Genomic DNA, 21,323 nt, shown 5'->3' with positions numbered 1-21,323 from the left:
CAATGCAGCTATACAGACAAGTTTTAAATATAAAATTTACAAAATTTAACAGTCAAATTTTAAAATTAAAGCATGCTATATTATTCTATCTTAAAATTCCCTTTTTCTTGAAAAATGTTGATTCATTCAAGACTACTTATTCTCATACATTTTACACCAAGATTTTCTGCTTAAACAAGAAGAGAGGAGCAAATCGCTTTGAGTTTTATAAACAATTTTGCCTTGAATTTTTAGAACAATTTAAATTTGGAAGAATTCAATTTTTTATATTTGATTTATGTGGATCCGGCAAAATTACTTCAACGGTGAAGAGGGTTAAAAAAAATGAAAAATTAATAATCACCCGTTGCTTAGTTATTGTCTATTTTCTGGTCACCAGTTTCGTCTTCACTGGGCCATCTTTATCGTTTTCTGACAACCAGCATCTTTGTTGTCTCCTGTATTGAGTTGGAGATAGCATCATAAGGTCGCACTAAGTACCACAGGTGCCTGGTACCAGAAGACACTAAAGATTTCCCAGTGAAGACCACACTGGTGATTGGATTAAAGAAAAAGACCAGCCCAAAACAGAGCTGTATGACAGGACAGGTAAGAGTTGGGTGGGTATCATTTTTTTTTTTTTTTTAAATATGATTATTATACTCTGAGTCCTAGAGAGAATTTATTAAAGTATATTGGTTTGGCATTGAGTACATTTGATGCAAAATAAATTTTCTGGCTAAATTCCAGCATACTGTCTAATTTGTTTGTTGGTTGATTTCATCATCACTAATTATTGGTGATTGCTCCATGAATTAAATGGGTATTCTGATCACTGGCATTTATGGACAGTATCACTCAAATTTTTTCCCTCTTTCTTTGCTTTCTTAGTTTTACTTGAAGAAATAAGAACTTCCGTTGACCAGAGGTGTGACCTAGAGTTGGTGAGCATTGATTAACACGACATCGACCAACAGCTGGGACAGTTATCTGTGGCCACTGGACGGGAGCAATAAGAACTGCTTCTTACCAGACGCCATCCATGACTCTTCTTTTATTTAGTTGGCCTGGCATGACGTCACATGTGAATTATACCAAAAAGATGATGTTGTGCCAGGCCAACTAATCAGCAGAAAAGCTGTGGATGGCATCAGGTAATAGGTAGTTCTCAGAGCTCCCATCCAGTGGTCACAGATTACAGTCATGGCTGATGGACAGAGTTGTGTAAATAGATTCACACCAACTCTAGTGGGAGTTCAATCATCAGCCATGTATCCTTTAGATTCTCTTTAAATACCCATGGTCGGAACACTTGTCTAAGTTTGTGATTTTATAGGCAACTCAATTTAGCTAAGAGGTTGTCAACTACTTTTACAATGATGACCGATCCTTAGGATAGGTCATCAATATTAAATCGGGTGAGGTCATCAGCTGTTATTAGTGTCGGCGGTGGCGGCCGCCTGACGGCTGTACTCACTTACCAAACTGCTCCGTCTACTTGTAGTGGCCACCGCAGAGTACTGCACATCTGCCTCCTATTGATTGCAATAGGAGACAGATGGGCAGTACCCTACGGTGGCCACTACAAGTAGATGGAGCAGCTTGGCAAGTGAGTTCTTCCGGCAGGTGGCTGCCGACACCGATGACAGCTGATTGGAGGGAGTGCCGGGTGTTGAACCCTGGCCAATCAAACATTGATGACCTATCCTAAAGATAGGTCATCAATGTAAAAGTAGTGGACAATCTCTTTAATATGAAATATTGATATTTGTGTTTCTTCATATGGATAAACTACTGCATTATCGTAAATGCCAGAGTTTTCAAGTCATCACGATGCAATAACAGTGTAGTAGCTCCTTTGCTGCAGAAATTAATTTCCATGTTCCCATCAAAGAAGACGAGAGTAATAATTAAGAGCCACTGTTTCTATCTCATTTTATATTGGTATAAGCAGCATAAAAGCTACAAGCACAATTAATGTAATAAATAATAAGAGCTGAACACATATATTGTAGGAAACAAGCCTGCGCGGCTGCTTTAACGGTGATAAATCCTGGGAATGTTCTACCTTTTAATAGAATTAATGAGGCACTTAAATAATTGTACTCTATGTGCCACATGTAACATATGTGCAGTGCTATTTTGGGCTTAATAAAAGAAATTGCAGCCTACACGAGGACTAGAATAGACATATTACTTGCATCCACTGTAAATTAGTGTGTTCTTCCTAATAAATAAATTGAAGCAGCAAAAGAGACACAGAGACAATCCGGGTATTCCATGCAAGCCTATGGTAGAAAATGGGAAAAGAAGTGGGTAAATATGCAATGGTTCATGTGAAGTAGGAAAAAAGGTACTATTGTGCCGAACATAGAAGAGGAGTGTTTGCCTTAAACATTGAAAGCTATCACCTATCCACTGGGGTGGACCTTTACGGGGTTAATGTAAGATATCGAGGGCTGGGTTCAGGTGTAGCAAGTCATCTTATAGAAAACAGATGCCTTTGTTGCAAGTACTCTATTCTGGTAGGGCATTTCAGAGCTTAAGTCTTGGGTTTTGGTTGTGGCTTTGTCCTCAGTATTGGTTGTCCTACTGATCAAAAAGTTATCACAAGGAATAAAGAAAAAATGCTGGCTCTACAACCACTCCCAATTCCAAGGAAAAAATAGGAACAAAAAAAAATATCCAGATTTTAATAATCATGTTTTGCAGTGTTCACCTTGATACTTATAAATATCATAAAAATTCAGATGAGTGCGAGAGAAGCGGCACTCACCACTGGCAATTTCAGTAAAATGAGTGAGTGCCACTTTTCTGGCACTCCTCTAAATTTTCATCAAAAAGTTATCATTGATCCACTGGATAGGTGTTACAGGAAGGCTGCTTAAGGTCTGGACTTATGATGGGTAAGCAGTTATTTTATTTGACCACTACATGCTTCAATAATGCATAGGTATACCATAGAATTTTATCAGACTTTTCACCTAGAGAAATTAGTGATGAGCGAGTATACTCATTGCTCGGGTTTTCCCAAGCATGCACAGATGTCCTCCTAGTATTTCGGCGTGCTCGGAGATTTAGTGTTTGTCGACGCAGCTGCATGATTTACAGCTGCTAGCCAGCCTGAATACATGTGAGGAAAGCCTGTTTGTTAAGAATTCCACACATGTATTCAGGCTGTCTAGCAGCTGTAAATCATGCAGCTGCGTCGACAAACACTAAATCTCCATGTCTGCCATAATACTCAGGGATCACCTGGAAAACCCGAGCAGCAGTAAACTCGCTCATCACTGCTAGTGATAGTATCTGTGCAGTTTTGTTAACACTTCAATGTGAATACTTACTCTTTCTGCTTGCCCAAGTCTAATGTTGAACCCACAGTCTTTCCTTAGTTTACTGCAATGTCTCCTCCTTTTCCCTTATTTTGTATTGCAGTATGTCTAATTTGATTTTGTTTGTCAATCCAACAAAGTTTATTATTGTATTTTACAATTTAGTGCCATTTTTGCTACTTCTTTTTCCTTGAGTTGTTTATGATCCAATGGATAGCTAGGAATAGCCATTTAATAAAGAGCAGGAATAACCCTTTAAGGCTTCTTTCACACATCCGGCTTTTTGAATCCGGCACGATGCGGCGAAATTTGGAACAACCGGATCTGGCTTTGTCCCATAGAGTTGTATTGTCGCTGCACCGTGCCGGATGGGTATGCGTCGCATCCGGTTTTTGCCGGATATGGCAAAAAGTAGCCATCCGGCGTCTGCAAAAAACGTTCGCTGCAATGTTTTTTGACAGCGCCGGACCGGTTTTTCTCAGAGCGCATGCGCGGAGACTCCGAGTCTCGCGCTGCTCTTTTAAATGTGGGCGCCACCGTATCCGGCCACAGAGGAATCTGGTGTCTCCGGCACATCCCGGATCCGCCCCTACGGCTTTTCGCCGCACGACACAAAGCCGGATGTGTGAAAGAAGCCTAAGGCAAACGTTTCTGCGGCCAGCGCTTTTAGCAGATTATTATTTTAGTTACACATGTTTCACATTGGTAACTCTCCCTTTCATTTAAAATAAGCCCTGGAGACAGTTTTTCAGTGAGATATATGTGTGGCCCATAGATCTTAACAGCTCATTTACGTATTTAGAAAAACGAGGATTCCTCGGAAATAAGACATCAGATCACAGATATCAAGGTATCATTTTATTCAACTTTTTATGACCTGCATGCTCTTGCTTAGTCAGGTTTATACCTTTAATGCAGGTTCAAATGACTTTACATGCTTTTAGTGGGACTGACCACCATGCCTAAATATCATTTTGCAATGAGAAGAATTGCGGAATTTATTGACAGCCAGGCAACATTTTTCCATGGATTGCAATTTTCGGGGTAAAACTGTACTAATGTAATTATATTGCTCAATTAGTAGCAAGCAGCTAATAATATTTCTTAATAATAAACTTCATTTAATATAGAAATTATCCGCAGTTAGAAAAAAAACTGATACATGGAATCAATCCCTAATTAGGTAAGGAAAATTACATTGCTGCGTGTAATTGTTACCCAGGGAGTAAACCTCACCTCTCCTTATATGTTGGGTGGTGAAGAGCCAATTTTCAGTGTGGGCAATTAGAAAATAAAGGAACTTAGCTGTAACCCCCATCCCTCCTTATCACAGGGTAATAGCTAAAATTTGGCCTGCCACCTTATATCTAACCATGTCGTGGGTGTATACTTATGGCTATGTTCTTATACATAGTAAGGATGGCACAACAAAACAAAAGTGCCATAGCTGTTGATGCCATTGCTGCACTGCGGGGCCTATTGCGGTGGCATCGGCAAAGTATGGATGAATGGATGGACGTATGAATATTTTTCAACTTTCACAGATATCATCACAAATGAATTGTTTTAGTTTATGTTCACATTAAATTTTTCCCATGCACACTTTAACTTTATCTACACCAAATCTGTATGTATTTAACCCCTTAACGACCAAGCCATTTTGTAGGTTAAAGACCAGGCCTTAATTTTGAAATCGGACCACTGTCACTTTATATGGTTATAACTCTGGAACGCTTCAATGTATCCCAATGATTCTGAGAATGTTTTTTCGTGATATATTGTACTTCATGATAGTGGTAAAATTTCGTCAATATGACTTGCGTTTATTTATGAAAAAAATGGAAATACGGCAAAAAAATTTTAAATTTTGCAATTTTCGAACTTTTAATTCTTATGCCCTTAAATCAGAGTGGTATGTCACAAAAAATAGTTAATAAATAACATTTTCCACATGTCTACTTTACATCAGCACAATTTTGGAACCAAAATTTTTTTTTCTTAGGAAGTTATAAGGGTTAGACGTTGACCAGCGATTTCTCATTTTTCCAGCAAAATTTACAAAACCATTTTTTTTAGGAACCACCTCACATTTGAAGAGAGTTTGGGGGGTCAATATAACAGAAAATACCCAAAAGTGACACCATTCTAAAAACTGCACCCCTCAATGTGTTCAAAACCACATTCAAGAAGTTTATTAACCGTTTAGGTACTTCAAAAGAATTGAAGCAATGTGGAAGGAAAAAATGAACATTTAACTTTTTTTCCCCAAAATTTTTATTTGGACACAATTTTTTTTATTTTGTCAAGGGTATCAGGAGAAAATGAACCACAATATTTGTTGTGCAATTTCTCCTGAGTACACCGATACCCCATGTGTGGAGGAAGACCAATCTTTAGGCGCACTGCAGTGGTCAGAAGGGAAGGAGCATCATTTGAGATTTTGAATGTCAAATTGGCTGGAATCGAGAGCGGACGCCATGTCGCGTTTGGAGAGCCCCTGTTGTACCTAAACAGTGGAAACCCCCCACAAGTGACCCCATTTGAAAACTAGACCCCCAAGGAACTTATCTAAATGTGTGTTGAGCACTTTGAACCCCAAAGGGCTTCACAGAAGGTTATAACATAGAGCCGTAAAATTAAAAAATCATATTTTTTCCACAAAAATTATCTTCAATGAGCTATAATTTTCCATATTTCGGCCGACAAAGTCATGCGTGGGCTTGATATTTGCAGAAAGAGCTGACGTTTTTATTGGTACCATTTTCGGGCACATAACATTTTTTGATCGCTTTCTATTCTTATATTTCTGTTCATTTTTTGAATGAACAAAAACCAGCAGTTTAGGAATGCTTTTTTTTCCCCCCTCCGTTCCGCATGTGGTACAATTAGTATGGCAGCTTTATTCTTCGGGTCACTACGATCACAGCGATACCTATTTATATCTTTTTTTATGTTTTGGTGTTTTTTACACAATAAAAACTTTTATAGAAAAAATATTTTTGCATCACTTTCTTCTGCGAGCTATAACTTTTTATTTTTTTGCTGATGATGCTGTATGACGGCTCGTTTTTTGCGGGACAAGATGACGTTTTCAGCGGTACCATGTTTACTTATATTCGATATACTGCTTGGAAAAAGTATAACTTGCTACTTTTTTGTGTTTTTTTTTACGGCATTCACTGAACGGGTTAACTAGGGTGACACTTTTATGGTTGGGATTTTTACGGACGTGGCGATACCAAACATGTGTATTTTTTTGTTTATTTTATTTTTTTACATAAAAATGTGTAATTTTTAGGGGATTTTTTAGGGAATTATTATATTATTTTTTAATAATTTTTTTTACATATTTTTTTTTAAAAATGTTTTTTTTTTACCTTGTCCTTTTATGGGACTTTCACTTTCGCTTTCACTTTAGGTATAATACATTACAATGCTCCAGCATTGTAATGCATTATACCAATGCTGAAAGCTGCAGACACCATGCTGTGAGCATGATCTCACCAGCTCTCCGTAGGTAAATGACCCGAAGGTTGTCATGACACCTTGGGTCATCATGTCACAGGTCAGGCCCCGCGATTACATCGCAGGGACGCCGACCTGAGGCAGAGGGAGCCCCCTACCCTCTGCCTCCCCCTCTGAACGCTGCGATCACGTTTGATCGCAGCAGTGAGGGGGTTAACAGCCAGGGGCAATGGGGGCTCCGCTCCTAGCTGTCAGTGCAGGATGCTCAGCCACTGCAGCGCTGGGCTCCTACACTGATCAGGCAAGGAGAAGCTCAAATTTCAGCTTCTCCTGCTGATCAATGCTGTGTTTGGTCTGTCAGATTGACCGACCAATCACCGCGCTGTGGGTGCAGGGACCAAGTGCAAGGGTCCCTGCCCCCCTTGTTGTGCTTCTCAGCTGTCATAAACAGCTGTCAGCACTGAATGGAAACTGCGTGTTTACACGCAGTGACAGTTCAAAGACAGGACGTGCAGAGTCCGTCATGGTGCTGAAAGTTACCTCCTGCCATGACGGACTGTGCACGTCCATAGACATTAAGGGGTTAAGACCGTGTAGCACATGGAGGTACCAAGCTCTGATACAATGGTGGTATGACTCTGAGTCACTTCATACGAACAAGCCGTGAGTCAGGGTAGTCAAGGAGTCTGAGGTCAAGGGCCAGGAGGGTACTTCATAAACATAGGGAAGATACAAGGGAGTAGTCAGGTAATGGTCTGAGGTCAGAATACCAGGAAGATAATGGATCAGAGCAAAGGAGCTAGGCAAAATGGATGGTCAGAACAAGGTCCAAGGTCAAGCAGAAAAAATATCCACAAGCAAAGCACTAGGCACAGAGAAACAAACCACACAGAGCTGAATCTATGTCTGGCAGAGATCTGGGACTGACAGCCCAGCTAAGTATCTGTGCAATCACTTGGGACAGGGAGCACCTGAAGGCAGCCCAGCACCTCCCAGTCTCAATATGGAGGGCTGAGCTGTCAGTAACTGCATCCCAGACACACTGAGGGGTGGAATCCTAACAGGTGGCTTATCCCAGTTTGATTTCACTGAGTTCTTTGTTTGTGTTCTTCAGGTTGTGATCTGAGCAATGCACTGAAGAGATGTGAAGATAGAGTTGGTCCAAACCATAATTTCCTCTCATAATAACAATGTCAGGAAATCCACTCTAACGGTGCCAGGAAGCCCAGATCAATTGGCTGAATTACAGAAGCTGGTAGACTGAACATCTATTTTCATTAGACAGTTGCGCTGTGTAATATTTATATTCATGAAATCTCTGTTTGCCACATTAATATTATTAGCTTTAAACTTGTAATAACGTCTTTCTCCACTGGGTTGCATTACAGGAATTTAAAACTCCCAGTGTACCATAGGAAACATCCCTAAATGCAGGCTAAGACACAAAATAAATTAAAAAAGGCTATCATTTCCATGTGATTGAATATATATTATATTACTATTCAGTGGAGGATAACTGAATTTGTTGAAACAACAAAAACATTGAGTTGGCTAAAACTGAAAAGTTCTTATTAGGCTGTGTGCACACGATGCCTTTTTTTAAGCGTTTCTGCAGCGTTTGAGCCAGCTCAGACGCTGCAGAAACGCTTAAAAGATGCATCAAATTAATTAGCATGCGTTTTTGGCTTTCTGTGCCAATGCATGCGTTTTTAACCGCTCAGGAATCGCTTAGCGGCTAAAAACGCAGCATGCTCATTAATTTCCGCATTGCTGAGCGTTTTTAGCCATCCCCAATGATCCCAGAAATCATTGTGTCAAAAAACGCGTCAAAATCGCGTCAAAAATCACGCAAAAAACGCGCGGAAAAAGACGCGCGATTTCTGGGAAGGGGATCCTTTTCCTGAGCGTTTAAAAACGCTAGCGTGTGCACATAGCCTTAAAGTAAAATAGTCATATGTATATACCATGCAAGCTAGTCGCCAGGACATGGTTGGGTCAAAGAATAATGAAACTACACATGGGAACACATCCATGAGGGGAATCAGAAACTTGTAGACATGGTTCAAATCAATTCACAGGACCCGGTCCAGCAGCAAAGGCTGTAATCTGTGGCTGCCATATAGGAGCTCATTGATCCTCCACCTGCCTGATGGCATTCCCTGCTTCTCTTTTGATTACATGGCCTACCTAGCTAATCCAATTGAAGAGTTGGAGACTCAGGTGGGAGATGGTTCATTGGGCACCCATCTAACGGCCACAGATTACGGATGGGGCCACTGGACCAGGTCCTGCAAATTCACACCATCTCTATCAGAGAGGGCAGGTTAAGGTAAGCTGTTGCATCAGCTACTAACTAACCTAAGGCTGACTCCGAAGATGATAACTTTCACTTTTTTTTAAGTCTACACATAACCATTATCATTTCAAATTTCTCTACTTGATTCAACATGGCAGTGACGTTTTTATCAAAGCCGCCCAGAATTCAAACATGTTGAAAATACTGTATGGAGTGAATATGACTTTTCTGCATGTACTTACACAGACATATACATACAGGACGGTGAATTTAAGTACTGGCATCAGTGGACCTGGATGTCTTATATCTAAATGCTAAAAATGATGAAAGTTTGTATGACAATAAAAATTATGCATTAGAAACAGTCTCAGCGACCAACTTATAATATTGCTGTATGTTAGAGTTGGACAAAAGGATTTACAGGACCTTGGTCTAGTTGACATGTTGGTAGTCCTTGGCCACCCGACCAGAGGATTTAGGCTTCATGATCTTAAGGCTTACCTATCATTTCTTGCAATTTTTGACATGTCACAATGACATGTAGGAAGCTTTGATCGGTGGGTGTCTTGGTGCTCAGATTTTATTTAATGAAGCAGAGGAGCAAAGCTAAGCATTGTGCCCCTTATGTACGAGTCAAGAGAGAGAGACTAGAAGGAAAACAGATTTGGAGGAAAAGAGCATAATTTGCGCTCACCGGGTTTGGGTTGTGTACACACAACTAGAGTTGAGCGAAACGGGTCGAAAAATTTCAAAAGTCGCCGACTTATGGCAAAGTCGGGTTTCATGAAACGAAACCCGACCCTAGGATGAGGTCGGCCACGAGGTCGGCGACTTACGCGCCAAAGTCGCGTTTCAAAAGTTTGTTTTGCGCTCTTTTTCAGCCAATCAGGATCCACGGACACTGTGGGCAACGTGATGACATAGGCACGGGTCACCACCATCTTTCAGAAGGGCATGCAAGTGATTGGCTTGCTTTGGTGGGCGTCACAGGGGGTATAAAAGGGCGTGCACGCCGACCGCCATCTTAATTCTGCCGATCTTAGCATAGGGAGAGGTTGCTGCTGATTCTGTAGGGAGAGTGTTAGGCAGGGAAGAAGAAAAAAAAAATGCTTCTGCTGCTAGCGATTGTGCCTGTACAACACACCAGTCACTGTGTGTGCACTGCAAGGGGAGGCTATATTGTGGTGTATCAGTGGTGTTGGTTGTTGGGCTGCCTTCTAAGGCTTCCTGACAGCTGCATTGCTGTTTACCCACTGCTCTGCAAACTGCTTTTTTAAAAGCAATCCCAATTTTTTTTTTGTCCTGCTGAGGTACTGAGCTGCAAACTGCTTTTTTAAAAGCAATCCCAATTTTTTTTTTTTGTCCTGCTGAGGTAGTGAGCGTGCATTTTTTCACACCATACAGCGGTGTACGCTCCTCACACAGTACCGTGTAACGGCTGTTATCACAGCCAAAGTGAAGCTATCTGTGTCACTCTGTGAGAATAAGTCGAGGACATGTTCCGTTCTTACAGACCTGCACTCTAGGGAGATTCCTACTCTGCCCAATTCTACATACACCTTGTAGTTTGTGATACACTAGCCAATTTCTGCCTGTGACATAGCGCTGTGATATTCAGTGGGCCTCACACAATCCAAAAGTGTCCAGTGTCCACAAGTGTCTGCAGAAATTCAAAATCTCCCTTATCCTCTAGTCACTTTGGTCACAGCTGTGCCATCGAGCCTGTGACATAGCGCTCAGATATTCAGTGGGCCTCACACAATCCAAAAGTGTCCAGTGTCCACTAGTGTGAGCAGAAATTCAAAATCTCACTTATCCTCTAGTCACTTTGGTCACAGCTGTGCCATCGAGCCTGTGACATAGCGCTCAGATATTCAGTGGGCCTCACACAATCCAAAAGTGTCCAGTGTCCACAAGTGTCTGCAGAAATTCAAAATCTCACTTATCCTCTAGTCACTTTGGTCACAGTTGTGCCATCGAGCCTGTGACATAGCGCTCAGATATTCAGTGGGCCTCACACAATCCAAAAGTGTCCAGTGTCCACAAGTGTCTGCGGAAATTCAAAATCTCCCTTATCCTCTAGTCACTTTGGTCACAGCTGTGCCATCGAGCCTGTGACATAGCGCTCAGATATTCAGTGGGCCTCACACAATCCAAAAGTGTCCAGTGTCCACTAGTGTGTGCAAAAATTCAAAATCTCACTTATCCTCTAGTCACTTTGGTCACAGCTGTGCCATCGAGCCTGTGACATAGAGCTCAGATATTGAGTGGGCCTCACACAATCCAAAAGTGTCCAGTGTCCACAAGTGTCTGCAGAAATTCAAAATCTCACTTATCCTCTAGTCACTTTGGTCACAGCTGTGCCATCGAGCCTGTGACATAGCGCTCAGATATTCAGTGGGCCTCACACAATCCAAAAGTGTCCAGTGTCCACTAGTGTGAGCAGAAATTCAAAATCTCACTTATTCTCTAGTCACTTTGGTCACAGCTGTGCCATCGAGCCTGTGACATAGCGCTCAGATATTCAGTGGGCCTCACACAATCCAAAAGTGTCCAGTGTCCACAAGTGTCTGCAGAAATTCAAAATCTCCCTTATCCTCTAGTCACTTTGGTCACAGCTGTGCCATCGAGCCTGTGACATAGCGCTCAGATATTCAGTGGGCCTCACACAATCCAAAAGTGTCCAGTGTCCACTAGTGTGAGCAGAAATTCAAAATCTCACTTACCCTCTAGTCACTTTGGTCACAGCTGTGCCATCGTGCCTGTGACATAGCGCTCAGATATTCAGTGGGCCTCACACAATCCAAAAGTGTCCAGTGTCCACTAGTGTGAGCAGAAATTCAAAATCTCACTTATCCTCTAGTCACTTTGGTCACAGCTGTGCCATCGAGCCTGTGACATAGCGCTCAGATATTCAGTGGGCCTCACACAATCCAAAAGTGTCCAGTGTCCACAAGTGTCTGCAGAAATTCAAAATCTCACTTATCCTCTAGTCACTTTGGTCACAGCTGTGCCATCGAGCCTGTGACATAGCGCTCAGATATTCAGTGGGCCTCACACAATCCAAAAGTGTCCAGTGTCCACAAGTGTCTGCAGAAATTCAAAATCTCCCTTATCCTCTAGTCACTTTGGTCACAGCTGTGCCATCGAGCCTGTGACATAGCGCTCAGATATTCAGTGGGCCTCACACGATCCAAAAGTGTCCAGTGTCCACTAGTGTGAGCAGAAATTCAAAATCTCACTTACCCTCTAGTCACTTTGGTCACAGCTGTGCCATCGTGCCTGTGACATAGCGCTCAGATATTCAGTGGGCCTCACACAATCCAAAAGTGTCCAGTGTCCACTAGTGTGAGCAGAAATTCAAAATCTCACTTATCCTCTAGTCACTTTGGTCACAGCTGTGCCATCGAGCCTGTGACATAGCGCTCAGATATTCAGTGGGCCTCACACAATCCAAAAGTGTCCAGTGTCCACAAGTGTCTGCAGAAATTCAAAATCTCACTTATCCTCTAGTCACTTTGGTCACAGCTGTGCCATCGAGCCTGTGACATAGCACTCAGATATTCAGTGGGCCTCACACAATCCAAAAGTGTCCAGTGTCCACAAGTGTCTGCAGAAATTCAAAATCTCACTTATCCTCTAGTCACTTTGGTCACAGCTGTGCCATCGAGCCTGTGACATAGCGCTCAGATATTCAGTGGGCCTCACACAATCCAAAAGTGTCCAGTGTCCACTAGTGTGAGCAGAAATTCAAAATCTCACTTATCCTCTAGTCACTTTGGTCACAGCTGTGCCATCGAGCCTGTGACATAGCGCTCAGATATTCAGTGGGCCTCACACAATCCAAAAGTGTCCAGTGTCCACAAGTGTCTGCAGAAATTCAAAATCTCCCTTATCCTCTAGTCACTTTGGTCACAGCTGTGCCATCGAGCCTGTGACATAGCGCTCAGATATTCAGTGGGCCTCACACAATCCAAAAGTGTCCAGGGTCCACAAGTGTCTGCAGAAATTCAAAATCTCCCTTATCCTCTAGTCACTTTGGTCACAGCTGTGCCATCGAGCCTGTGACATAGCGCTCAGATATTCAGTGGGCCTCACACAATCCAAAAGTGTCCAGTGTCCACTAGTGTGTGCAGAAATTCAAAATCTCACTTATCCTCTAGTCACTTTGGTCACAGCTGTGCCATCGAGCCTGTGACATAGCGCTCAGATATTCAGTGGGCCTCACACAATCCAAAAGTGTCCAGTGTCCACTAGTGTGAGCAGAAATTCAAAATCTCCCCTGTCCTATAGACACCTTGTACCTTGTTTTACATTACTATATAGTTTGTTGGATTTTGTCTACATTTCTACCAAAAATGAGGAAGGCTGGTGGAAGAGGCCGTGGAATTGGGCGGGGGTTGGCAGCTGGTAATGATGGTGTTGGTGGTGGATCTGATGGTAGTGGCAAGAGCAAAATAGGACCGAATGCAGGAGGTGTTGAGCCTGCGTCATCGTCTGGCTCCATAAGGCTTTGAAGGCTTAGTTTTCTAGTTGGCAAACCGCTTTTAAAGCCAGAGCATCAGGAAAAAGTTTTGTCTTACATTGCTGACTCAGCCTCCAGCTCTATCGCCTCCTCTTCTTCAGTTGTAAAAAGTAAAAGCACTGAGTCGTCATTGGAGGCTCATGTTCATGAACCACACCTTTCCTTGTGTCCTTCACCCCAACCAAGATTGAAGGATGATGCAGGCCATACTACTGATTACTCCATGGAGCTGTTTTCACATACCATGCCTGGATTATCAAGTCAAATGGTGAATTACCCAGGCCAAGATGAATCTGACATGGAGTGCACTGATGCACAGCCGCTGATGGATGATTCTGCCGGTACATTCACTCAGAGCACTACATTGTCCTCGCAGTGTACAGAGCCAGATTCTGACCCTGATGAGACTCAGGTGCCCCTTCCCGCACACTATACCACCATACACGGTGACACCGAGGAAGGTGCACATGACATTGAAGAGGAGGTGATGGATGACCCAGTTGTTGACCCAGATTGGCATCCATTGGGGGAAGAGGGTGCTGCTTCCAATAGCTCAGATGAGGAGCATCCACAGCAGACATCGACATCGCAACAGCTGTTATCTGGCAGGCCCGGAGCACTCCAAAGACAGGTTCCAAACATCAAAAGAGTTGCTGGACAGCTTGTCCAGAGGGTCAAAAGATCACAGCGTGCTAGGCCGCAAAATGTCTGCCAAAGTAGGAAGAGTGCAGTGTGGCACTTTTTTGAACAAAATCCTCATGATCAGGCCAAGGTTATCTTTAAGAAGTGCGCAAAGACCTTTAGCCGAGGGAAAAATCTGAAAAATTTGAATACCAGTTGCATGCTTAGACATTTAACCAGCATGCACTTGCAAGCGTGGACACAACACCAAACCTCAAGTGCCACATGTGCAACTGATCACAACGAAGGTAGTCAGCAACGCTACATTGTTTCCCCCACTGTAAGCCCACCGGTTAGCACAGCAGCAAATGTTGAGGTGTCGTTGCAAGGCCACAGCAGTCAGGGAATCCCACTGTTATATCAACGAAAGACTGATTCTAGGCCATCAGAAAGAACACCAACTCCATCACCATCATCAACCCTCTCTCAGTCCGCCCTGTCCACCGCTACTTCCACCATATGCAGCTCTCAAGTCCAGCTCACCCTCCCAGACACTATGAGTAGGTCAAGAAAGTACTCAGTCTCTCATCCGCGTACACTGGGTTTGAACGCCCACATTGCCAAACTAATCTCGTTTGAGATGATGCCCTTTCGGTTGGTGGAAAGCGTAGCTTTCCGCGAACTCATGGCCTATGCAGTACCACGCTATGACCTACCCAGTCGCCACTTCTTCTCTCGCAAAGCCATCCCAGCCCTCCACCATCATGTGAAAGACCGCATTGTCCATGCACTCAAGCAGTCAGTGAGCGGAAAGGTGCACCTCACAACTGATGCATGGTCCAGTCGGCATGGCCAGGGCCGTTACGTGTCCATCACTGCGCACTGGGTTAATGTGGTGGATGCAGGGTCCACAGGGGACAGCGGTGGTGGGACAGTGCTGCCTAGCCCACGGTATAGGAAACAGTTGGCTGTAGGCGTTCGACCCTCCTCCTCCTCCTCCAGAAGCGAAAGCTCGTCCACAGAGCGCAGTCGTACGAGCACTCCATCTGCAGCTGCCACTGTTGCACACGAGGTGTCCCCCTATCGAGCAGCTAGTGGAAAGCGTCAGCAGGCTGTGTTGCAGATGATGTGTTTGGGCGACAGACACACCGCCGAGGTGCTGGCCGAGTACTTGAAGCGACAAACTGAGTCATGGCTGGGCAGTGTACATCTTGAGGCAGGCAAGGTAGTTAGTGATAACGGCCGTAATTTTGTGGCAGCCATAGCCCTTTCAAAACTCAGCCACATACCTTGCTTGGCTCACACCTTGAACCTGGTGGTGCAGTGCTTCCTCAAAAATTATCCGGAGTTAACAGCCCTGCTCCAGAAGGTGCGAAGACTGTGCGCGCACATCCGCCGGTCGCCTGTACACTCCGTTCGTATGCAGAAGCTGCAGCGATTGCTCCACCTTCCCAATCACTGCCTCATTATCGACATTGCAACAAGGTGGAACTCCACCCTGCACATGGTGGAGCGGCTGTGCGAGCAGAGGCAGGCCATAATGCATTTGTGGGAGGATACACGGCCAGGCACTTTGAGAGCAGACATGGAGTTGACAGGTGTGCAGTGGTCGAAGCTGAAAGACCTCTGTAAAGTCCTTCAGTGTTTTGAGGAATGCACACGGCTGGTAAGCGCAGATGACGCCATCCTAAGCATGAGCATCCCACTTATGCGTCTGCTCATGCAAACTTTGACGCACCTTAAGGAGCAGGCGTCTGCAGCCAATGTTGATGAGGAAGAAGAGGAGGAGGGAATCCTTGATGACATTCAGCCATTGTCTGCTCAGGGACCTCTCCTGGACGAGGTGGAGGAAGAAGAGGAGGAGGAGGAGGATGATGGGGATGATTACTTAGGGGAGGAGGATGCATCTCGTGGGGCAAGTGAAAATGTTGGTGTGGCAAGGTCTGGTACAGGGTTTGTGCGTGACTGGAGGGATGTGGATTTTCCAGAAAGTGCTCCTCCAACCAGCACTCGCAGTGCATCATTGACACCGGGAACATTGGCCCACATGTCAGATTATGCCTTGCAGATCCTAAAAAGGGACCCCCGCATTGCCAAAATGATGAACAATGACGACTACTGGTTGGCCAGCATCCTGTATCCACGCTATAAAGGCAAATTACAAAACATCATGCCACAGGAGAACCTTGACCTAATATTGGCTAATAAACAAGCAACTCTGGTAAATCGGTTGCTTGAGGCATTCCCAGCACACAGCAGCGGTGATGATTCTCACACGAGCCGTACGGGCCGGGGTCAGCTTGGCAGAGGTGTTCGTGGTGCACACAGCAGAAGTGGCGTTGGAGACAGGGGTTTCATGACAATGTTGTGGACTGATTTTTCAAGTACCGCTCACATAACTGGTAATACTGCATCGATGGAAAGTGACAGGAGACAGCAGTTGTCAACTATGGTTACAAACTACTTTTCCTCCCATATCGATGTTCTCCCACACAGGTCATTCCCCTTTGACTATTGGGCCGCTAAACTGGACACCTGGCCTGAATTGGCACAATATGCCTTACAGGAGCTCGCTTGCCCAGCTGCAAGTGTGCTATCGGAAAGAGTCTTCAGTGCAGCTGGATCAATCCTGACAGAAAAAAGGACCCATCTGTCAACCCAAAATGTGGATGATCTAACCTTCATTAAAATGAACCACGCATGGGTTTCCAAGGATTTTGTCCCACCTTCCCCTGATGACACATAGGGTGACAGAAAAATGGCTTGCTTTGGTCCACCTCTTCCTGGGACTTGACCTATTTCACCTTTTGAATCAGCTGAATGTCCAACATCAACATATGCCACTTTCTAAAACTCCGTAACTGTGCTGCCTCCCCCCCCATGGCCGGGGTCACCACCTAGCGCACGACACCGTGCGAGTGCCGTTGCCCTGGACAGGTGGGTAGGCCGACTCTTGGGCGCGGGCACTGGCACAGGGTCCCTCATAGTGCAATCAAGTGTCTCTGACGGTGGTGGTGCACACCCGCTGTCAGACACACCGCCATACTATGAGGGGCCCAGTGCCAGTACCGATGCCCACGAGTGGGCCCCCCTTGCTTGGGCAGGGCCCCAGCATTTGCAATCTTTACCTCTCCCTGCTCCTCCGCTGTGTAGTCTGGGCCGTCAAATCCATACTGTGCCTGACACCGTTTGAGCCTGCCTCCTGATGTATAGACATATATTTTGAATGTGTACGCTATCCATACATGTTATCTGGGGATACGGTACCCTTTCTAACCTTTGTGCAATCACGTGCAATCCATACTGGGCCTAACACCGTCTGAGCCTGCCTCCTGATGTATAGACATATATTTTGAATGTGTACGCTATCCATACATGTTATCTGGGGATACGGTACCCTTTCTAACCTTTGTGCAATCACGTGCAATCCATAATGGGGCTAACACCGTCTGAGCCTGCCTCCTGATGTATAGACATATATTTTGAATGTGTACGCTATCCATACATGTTATCTGGGGATACGGTACCCTTTCTCACCTTTGTGCAATCACGTGTAATCCATACTGGGCGTGAGAACGGCTGGCGAGCTGTTAAGCAAGCTACAGCACCTGTGGTTTGCACACGTAAATTTTTCATTTTTTTCAGGAATGATGGTTAGGCCTAATTCCGGAACTGCGGTTGACCTGCACTTACTGGGAAATCATTGTTCGCGGGTAATAAATGTAATCAGTGATCCCCATCACTAACGTTGTTCAGCGGGTTATCTGCACCTGTAAGCGACAAACGCTGGCCTTTTCAGTGTAGCGCACATGCAGCCACGGACATGTAAGGGCATGACACACCAGTTATTGGCCAATCTCATGTGCCAGAGCCTCACGTGTCCCTCTAGTAAGCCGGACTCGGACCGCGGGGCATGACGGAGTCTCGCTCGTTAACGGAATTAAGCTTGCAATGTGTGCATCTGTTCTGTAGCTGGCATGGTTGAGGTTTCCCAGGTGGAGTCGAATTTAACCGTAGGCTCCACTCCTGGTGGTGCCCTTCTGGACATTCCTTTAAGGTTCAGCTTTGCAACCATACTGCCCACGTAAAACAAACACTTTGCCTTCATGAACGCTGTTTGGAGGGTCATGACTCGTGGGAATAACGCCGCCCAATCAGTTAACCTGCTAGAGAGATCGTTCGTTGCTCCCAAGCATGACATCACACTCCCAAGGAAGAAGGTAATGCCACTGTGGCGACCGTACTCCTGGGGGCGACACAAGTGCACTGATGCCCAGCCACTGCTCGATGAATCTGCTGGTACATTGACCCAGACCACTACATTCCCCTCGCACGCTACACGGCCTGAATCTGACCCTGATGAAACTCAGGTTACCCTTCCCATATACAGTTCCATCTTACACGGTGACAAAGAGGAAGCTGCAGATGAAAGTGCAGGTTCGGCCCACCCGCCATCAGACACACCACCGTACTATCAGGGGCCCTGTGCCAGTGCCGTCGCCAACGAGTGGGCCCCCCCTGCTTGCTCAGGATCACAGCACTTGCAAAGTTGAAATACTGTGCAGTGAGATGGAAGATGGGGACGACGAGGAGTCCAGACAAGTACAGGGATTCCCTAGCGAGGAGACTTATTTGATTGTTTTCAATGTTGGAACAGCAATTTTTGGGGAGCACTATACTCTGGAGAATGATAGATGGGGCCCACCATACACTGGAACATTCCAAAGGTGGACATCAGACACTGGAGCAGCATTTACAGGGCCCTTTATACACTAGAGCATTAGAAATGGGGCCCATTATGTTTGGAGCATTATTTGGGCCCATAAGACAGTGGAGCTTCATCCATGGGGACCAACATATACTGTAGCATTATGTGGAGCTCATCATATACTGTTTCAAACATTATATGGGACCAATGATTCTGTATGGAGAAATAGATGGGCCTCGTCATGAGATGTAAAAAGTGAGGTATTTTTCATTGTACTATACCGCTATTTCTCTGCCGTATCGGAGCATGATGAGTTGTGGTATGTGTTAAAGGGGCGCTCTTTCGCCCAGGGCACATGAAAACCTGGAGCCAGCCCTCCCCCCCCACAGTCTGTAGCCAAATAACCCCCATTTTTCAGTGCGTAACTTGTATTATGAAGTTAATTAAGGTTGACAAGCTTAAGTAAGAAGAATTGATGCTTTTGGCATTCAAATGGGCACTGTAGGTGTGTTTCCTGTCCTCCTCTCACTGCCGACTTTTATTCCCCATTGACTTACATTGGGTTTCGTGTTTCGGGACGACCCCGACTTTTCCCTATAATCGGACGATCTTGCTCGACCCGACTTTTGGAAAAGTCGGGTTTCACGAAACGAAACGCGACCCTAAAAAAACAAAAGTCGCTCAACTCTACACACAACCACTAAAAGTGCTAGAGGCTGCTGCAGACCCACGAGGAAATGAAGAGTAGGCAATGGAAAACACTGATGGGTTGATTCTGCGCTACCGTAGGAAGAAGAATGACTGACACCAATCTAAATAGTAAGAGGTTTAGTCGTTAACGCGTTTTGAAGCATATAGCTTCTTCACCAGGACAACCACAAAGGTTGTCCCGATAAAGAAGCTATATGTTTCGTAACGCGTTGACGAAATAACCACTTACTATTTAGATTGCCGTCCGTCACTCTTCTTCCTACGGCAGCACAGGATCAACCCATCAGTTTTTTCCATTGCCAATCCTTTTTTATGATTGGCCCATGCACCGCTATCTCAGCTCTTTAAAGAGCACCCACAAACAGCTATTAGAAACTAAGGGACACAGCAACTGGCGCACCATCCTTGCTCTTAGAAAAAGGTGAAACTTTCCAGGTAATGTTCCAGGATGCAGTCAAGAATTCCCAAAAAGCAGAGTTTCTGGAACGTTTCTTCTGCCTGATACTGGGATATTTTGTCACTGGATGGAGTTCAGTTCTCCAATTGAACATTCATGGGAGAGTGGAGTAGCCATTAAGGATTATGGTCTAATAAGGGGTGAGGCTATGGCACAATCCATCCTTCTGGTATGGCATCTGTGAAAGTTGACAAGTGTGTATTAATGTACATTAAACTAGGGATATGAGTACAGTCCTGGATACCCGAGCTACTACATGACCCACACATGGGGTAAGAAACATAGCTAATCAGAAGAACGATACTACATTTCTAATTGGAGGTATTTGCTAATATTCTAATATTATTACTATTACAACTGACTACATATTGGGATAGGAACCTGGAGATGGGAATACCCCTTTAAGGGCCCATAATGTTTTTTTTTTCTTCAGGATTAAAAACATATGGCATGCTGGAAGGTTTCGGTCATTATGTGGCAGGTTGCGGTTATTATTCTTTAATACGGTCCCATATTGCAGACACACATAGGCCTCATTTATCAAAGCTGACAGAAAGTAAGACTATTGCCCCCAGCGTCCAATCACAGAGCTGCTTTCATTTCTAAAACAGTTCTGGTAAACAGAATGCAAAGCTGTGATTGGTTGCTACGGGCAATATATACAGATTTTCTTTTAGACAGTTTAGATAAATCAGTCCAGAGTCTTTGCTACCCATAGCAACCAATCACAGCACAGCTTTTATTTTACCAGACCAGTTTACAAAATGAAAACTGAGCTTTCATTGGTTGCTACAGAAAATAAAGACAGTGTTTCTTTTAGATATTTTTGCTAATTGAGACCTAGAACTGTGCACATATCCCATATTCTTACACCTACTACATATTGGACCGTTACATATACACTATTTGTACACAGCCACCTAAATCTGATTGTGCCAATATTGTGCAAATAATGTTAGCCTCAACTGTGTATATAGTCAGATAGACATCAGCCATTAATCACTGGGGAGATAGGGCACTATATTCTTTAATTACTCCTATAAGTCTTCCTTATTGGAATCATTGAAAGACTTAGGAGTGAATAAATGGCATCATATTGCTTATGTGCCAATTGGGCTTTTAGAGGAGATGATCTATCTATGTTTTCCTTAAAGGGGTATTCCAGTCTCCAAGATCCTATCCCAATATGTAGTAGGTGTAATAATAATAGCAAATACCTCCAATTAGAA

General features: G+C 44.3%; 1 protein-coding gene across 16 annotated transcripts in view; it reads left to right on the top strand.

Annotated features, from left to right (window-relative positions):
- MYT1L (myelin transcription factor 1 like) overlaps positions 1-21,323 on the top strand; it is a 729,735-nt gene that overhangs the window by 94,627 nt on the left and 613,785 nt on the right. For 2 of the 16 annotated variants that reach the window (XM_073568134.1, XM_073568133.1), the window contains exon 2: positions 871-923. The exons of the other annotated variants lie outside the window; for them this stretch is intronic. The gene's annotated coding sequence lies outside the window, so the exon portion shown is untranslated. The remainder of the gene's footprint in view (positions 1-870; positions 924-21,323) is intronic. 16 annotated transcript variants of the gene reach the window in all.

The sequence above is a fragment of the Dendrobates tinctorius genome, unplaced genomic scaffold (genome assembly GCF_039654945.1).
Source record: "Dendrobates tinctorius isolate UK_male_01 unplaced genomic scaffold, ASM3965494v1 ptg000021l, whole genome shotgun sequence".
NCBI lineage: Eukaryota > Metazoa > Chordata > Amphibia > Anura > Dendrobatidae > Dendrobates > Dendrobates tinctorius.
Note: the sequence above shows the minus strand (reverse complement) of the source record. Positions and strands in the feature narration are given on the sequence as shown.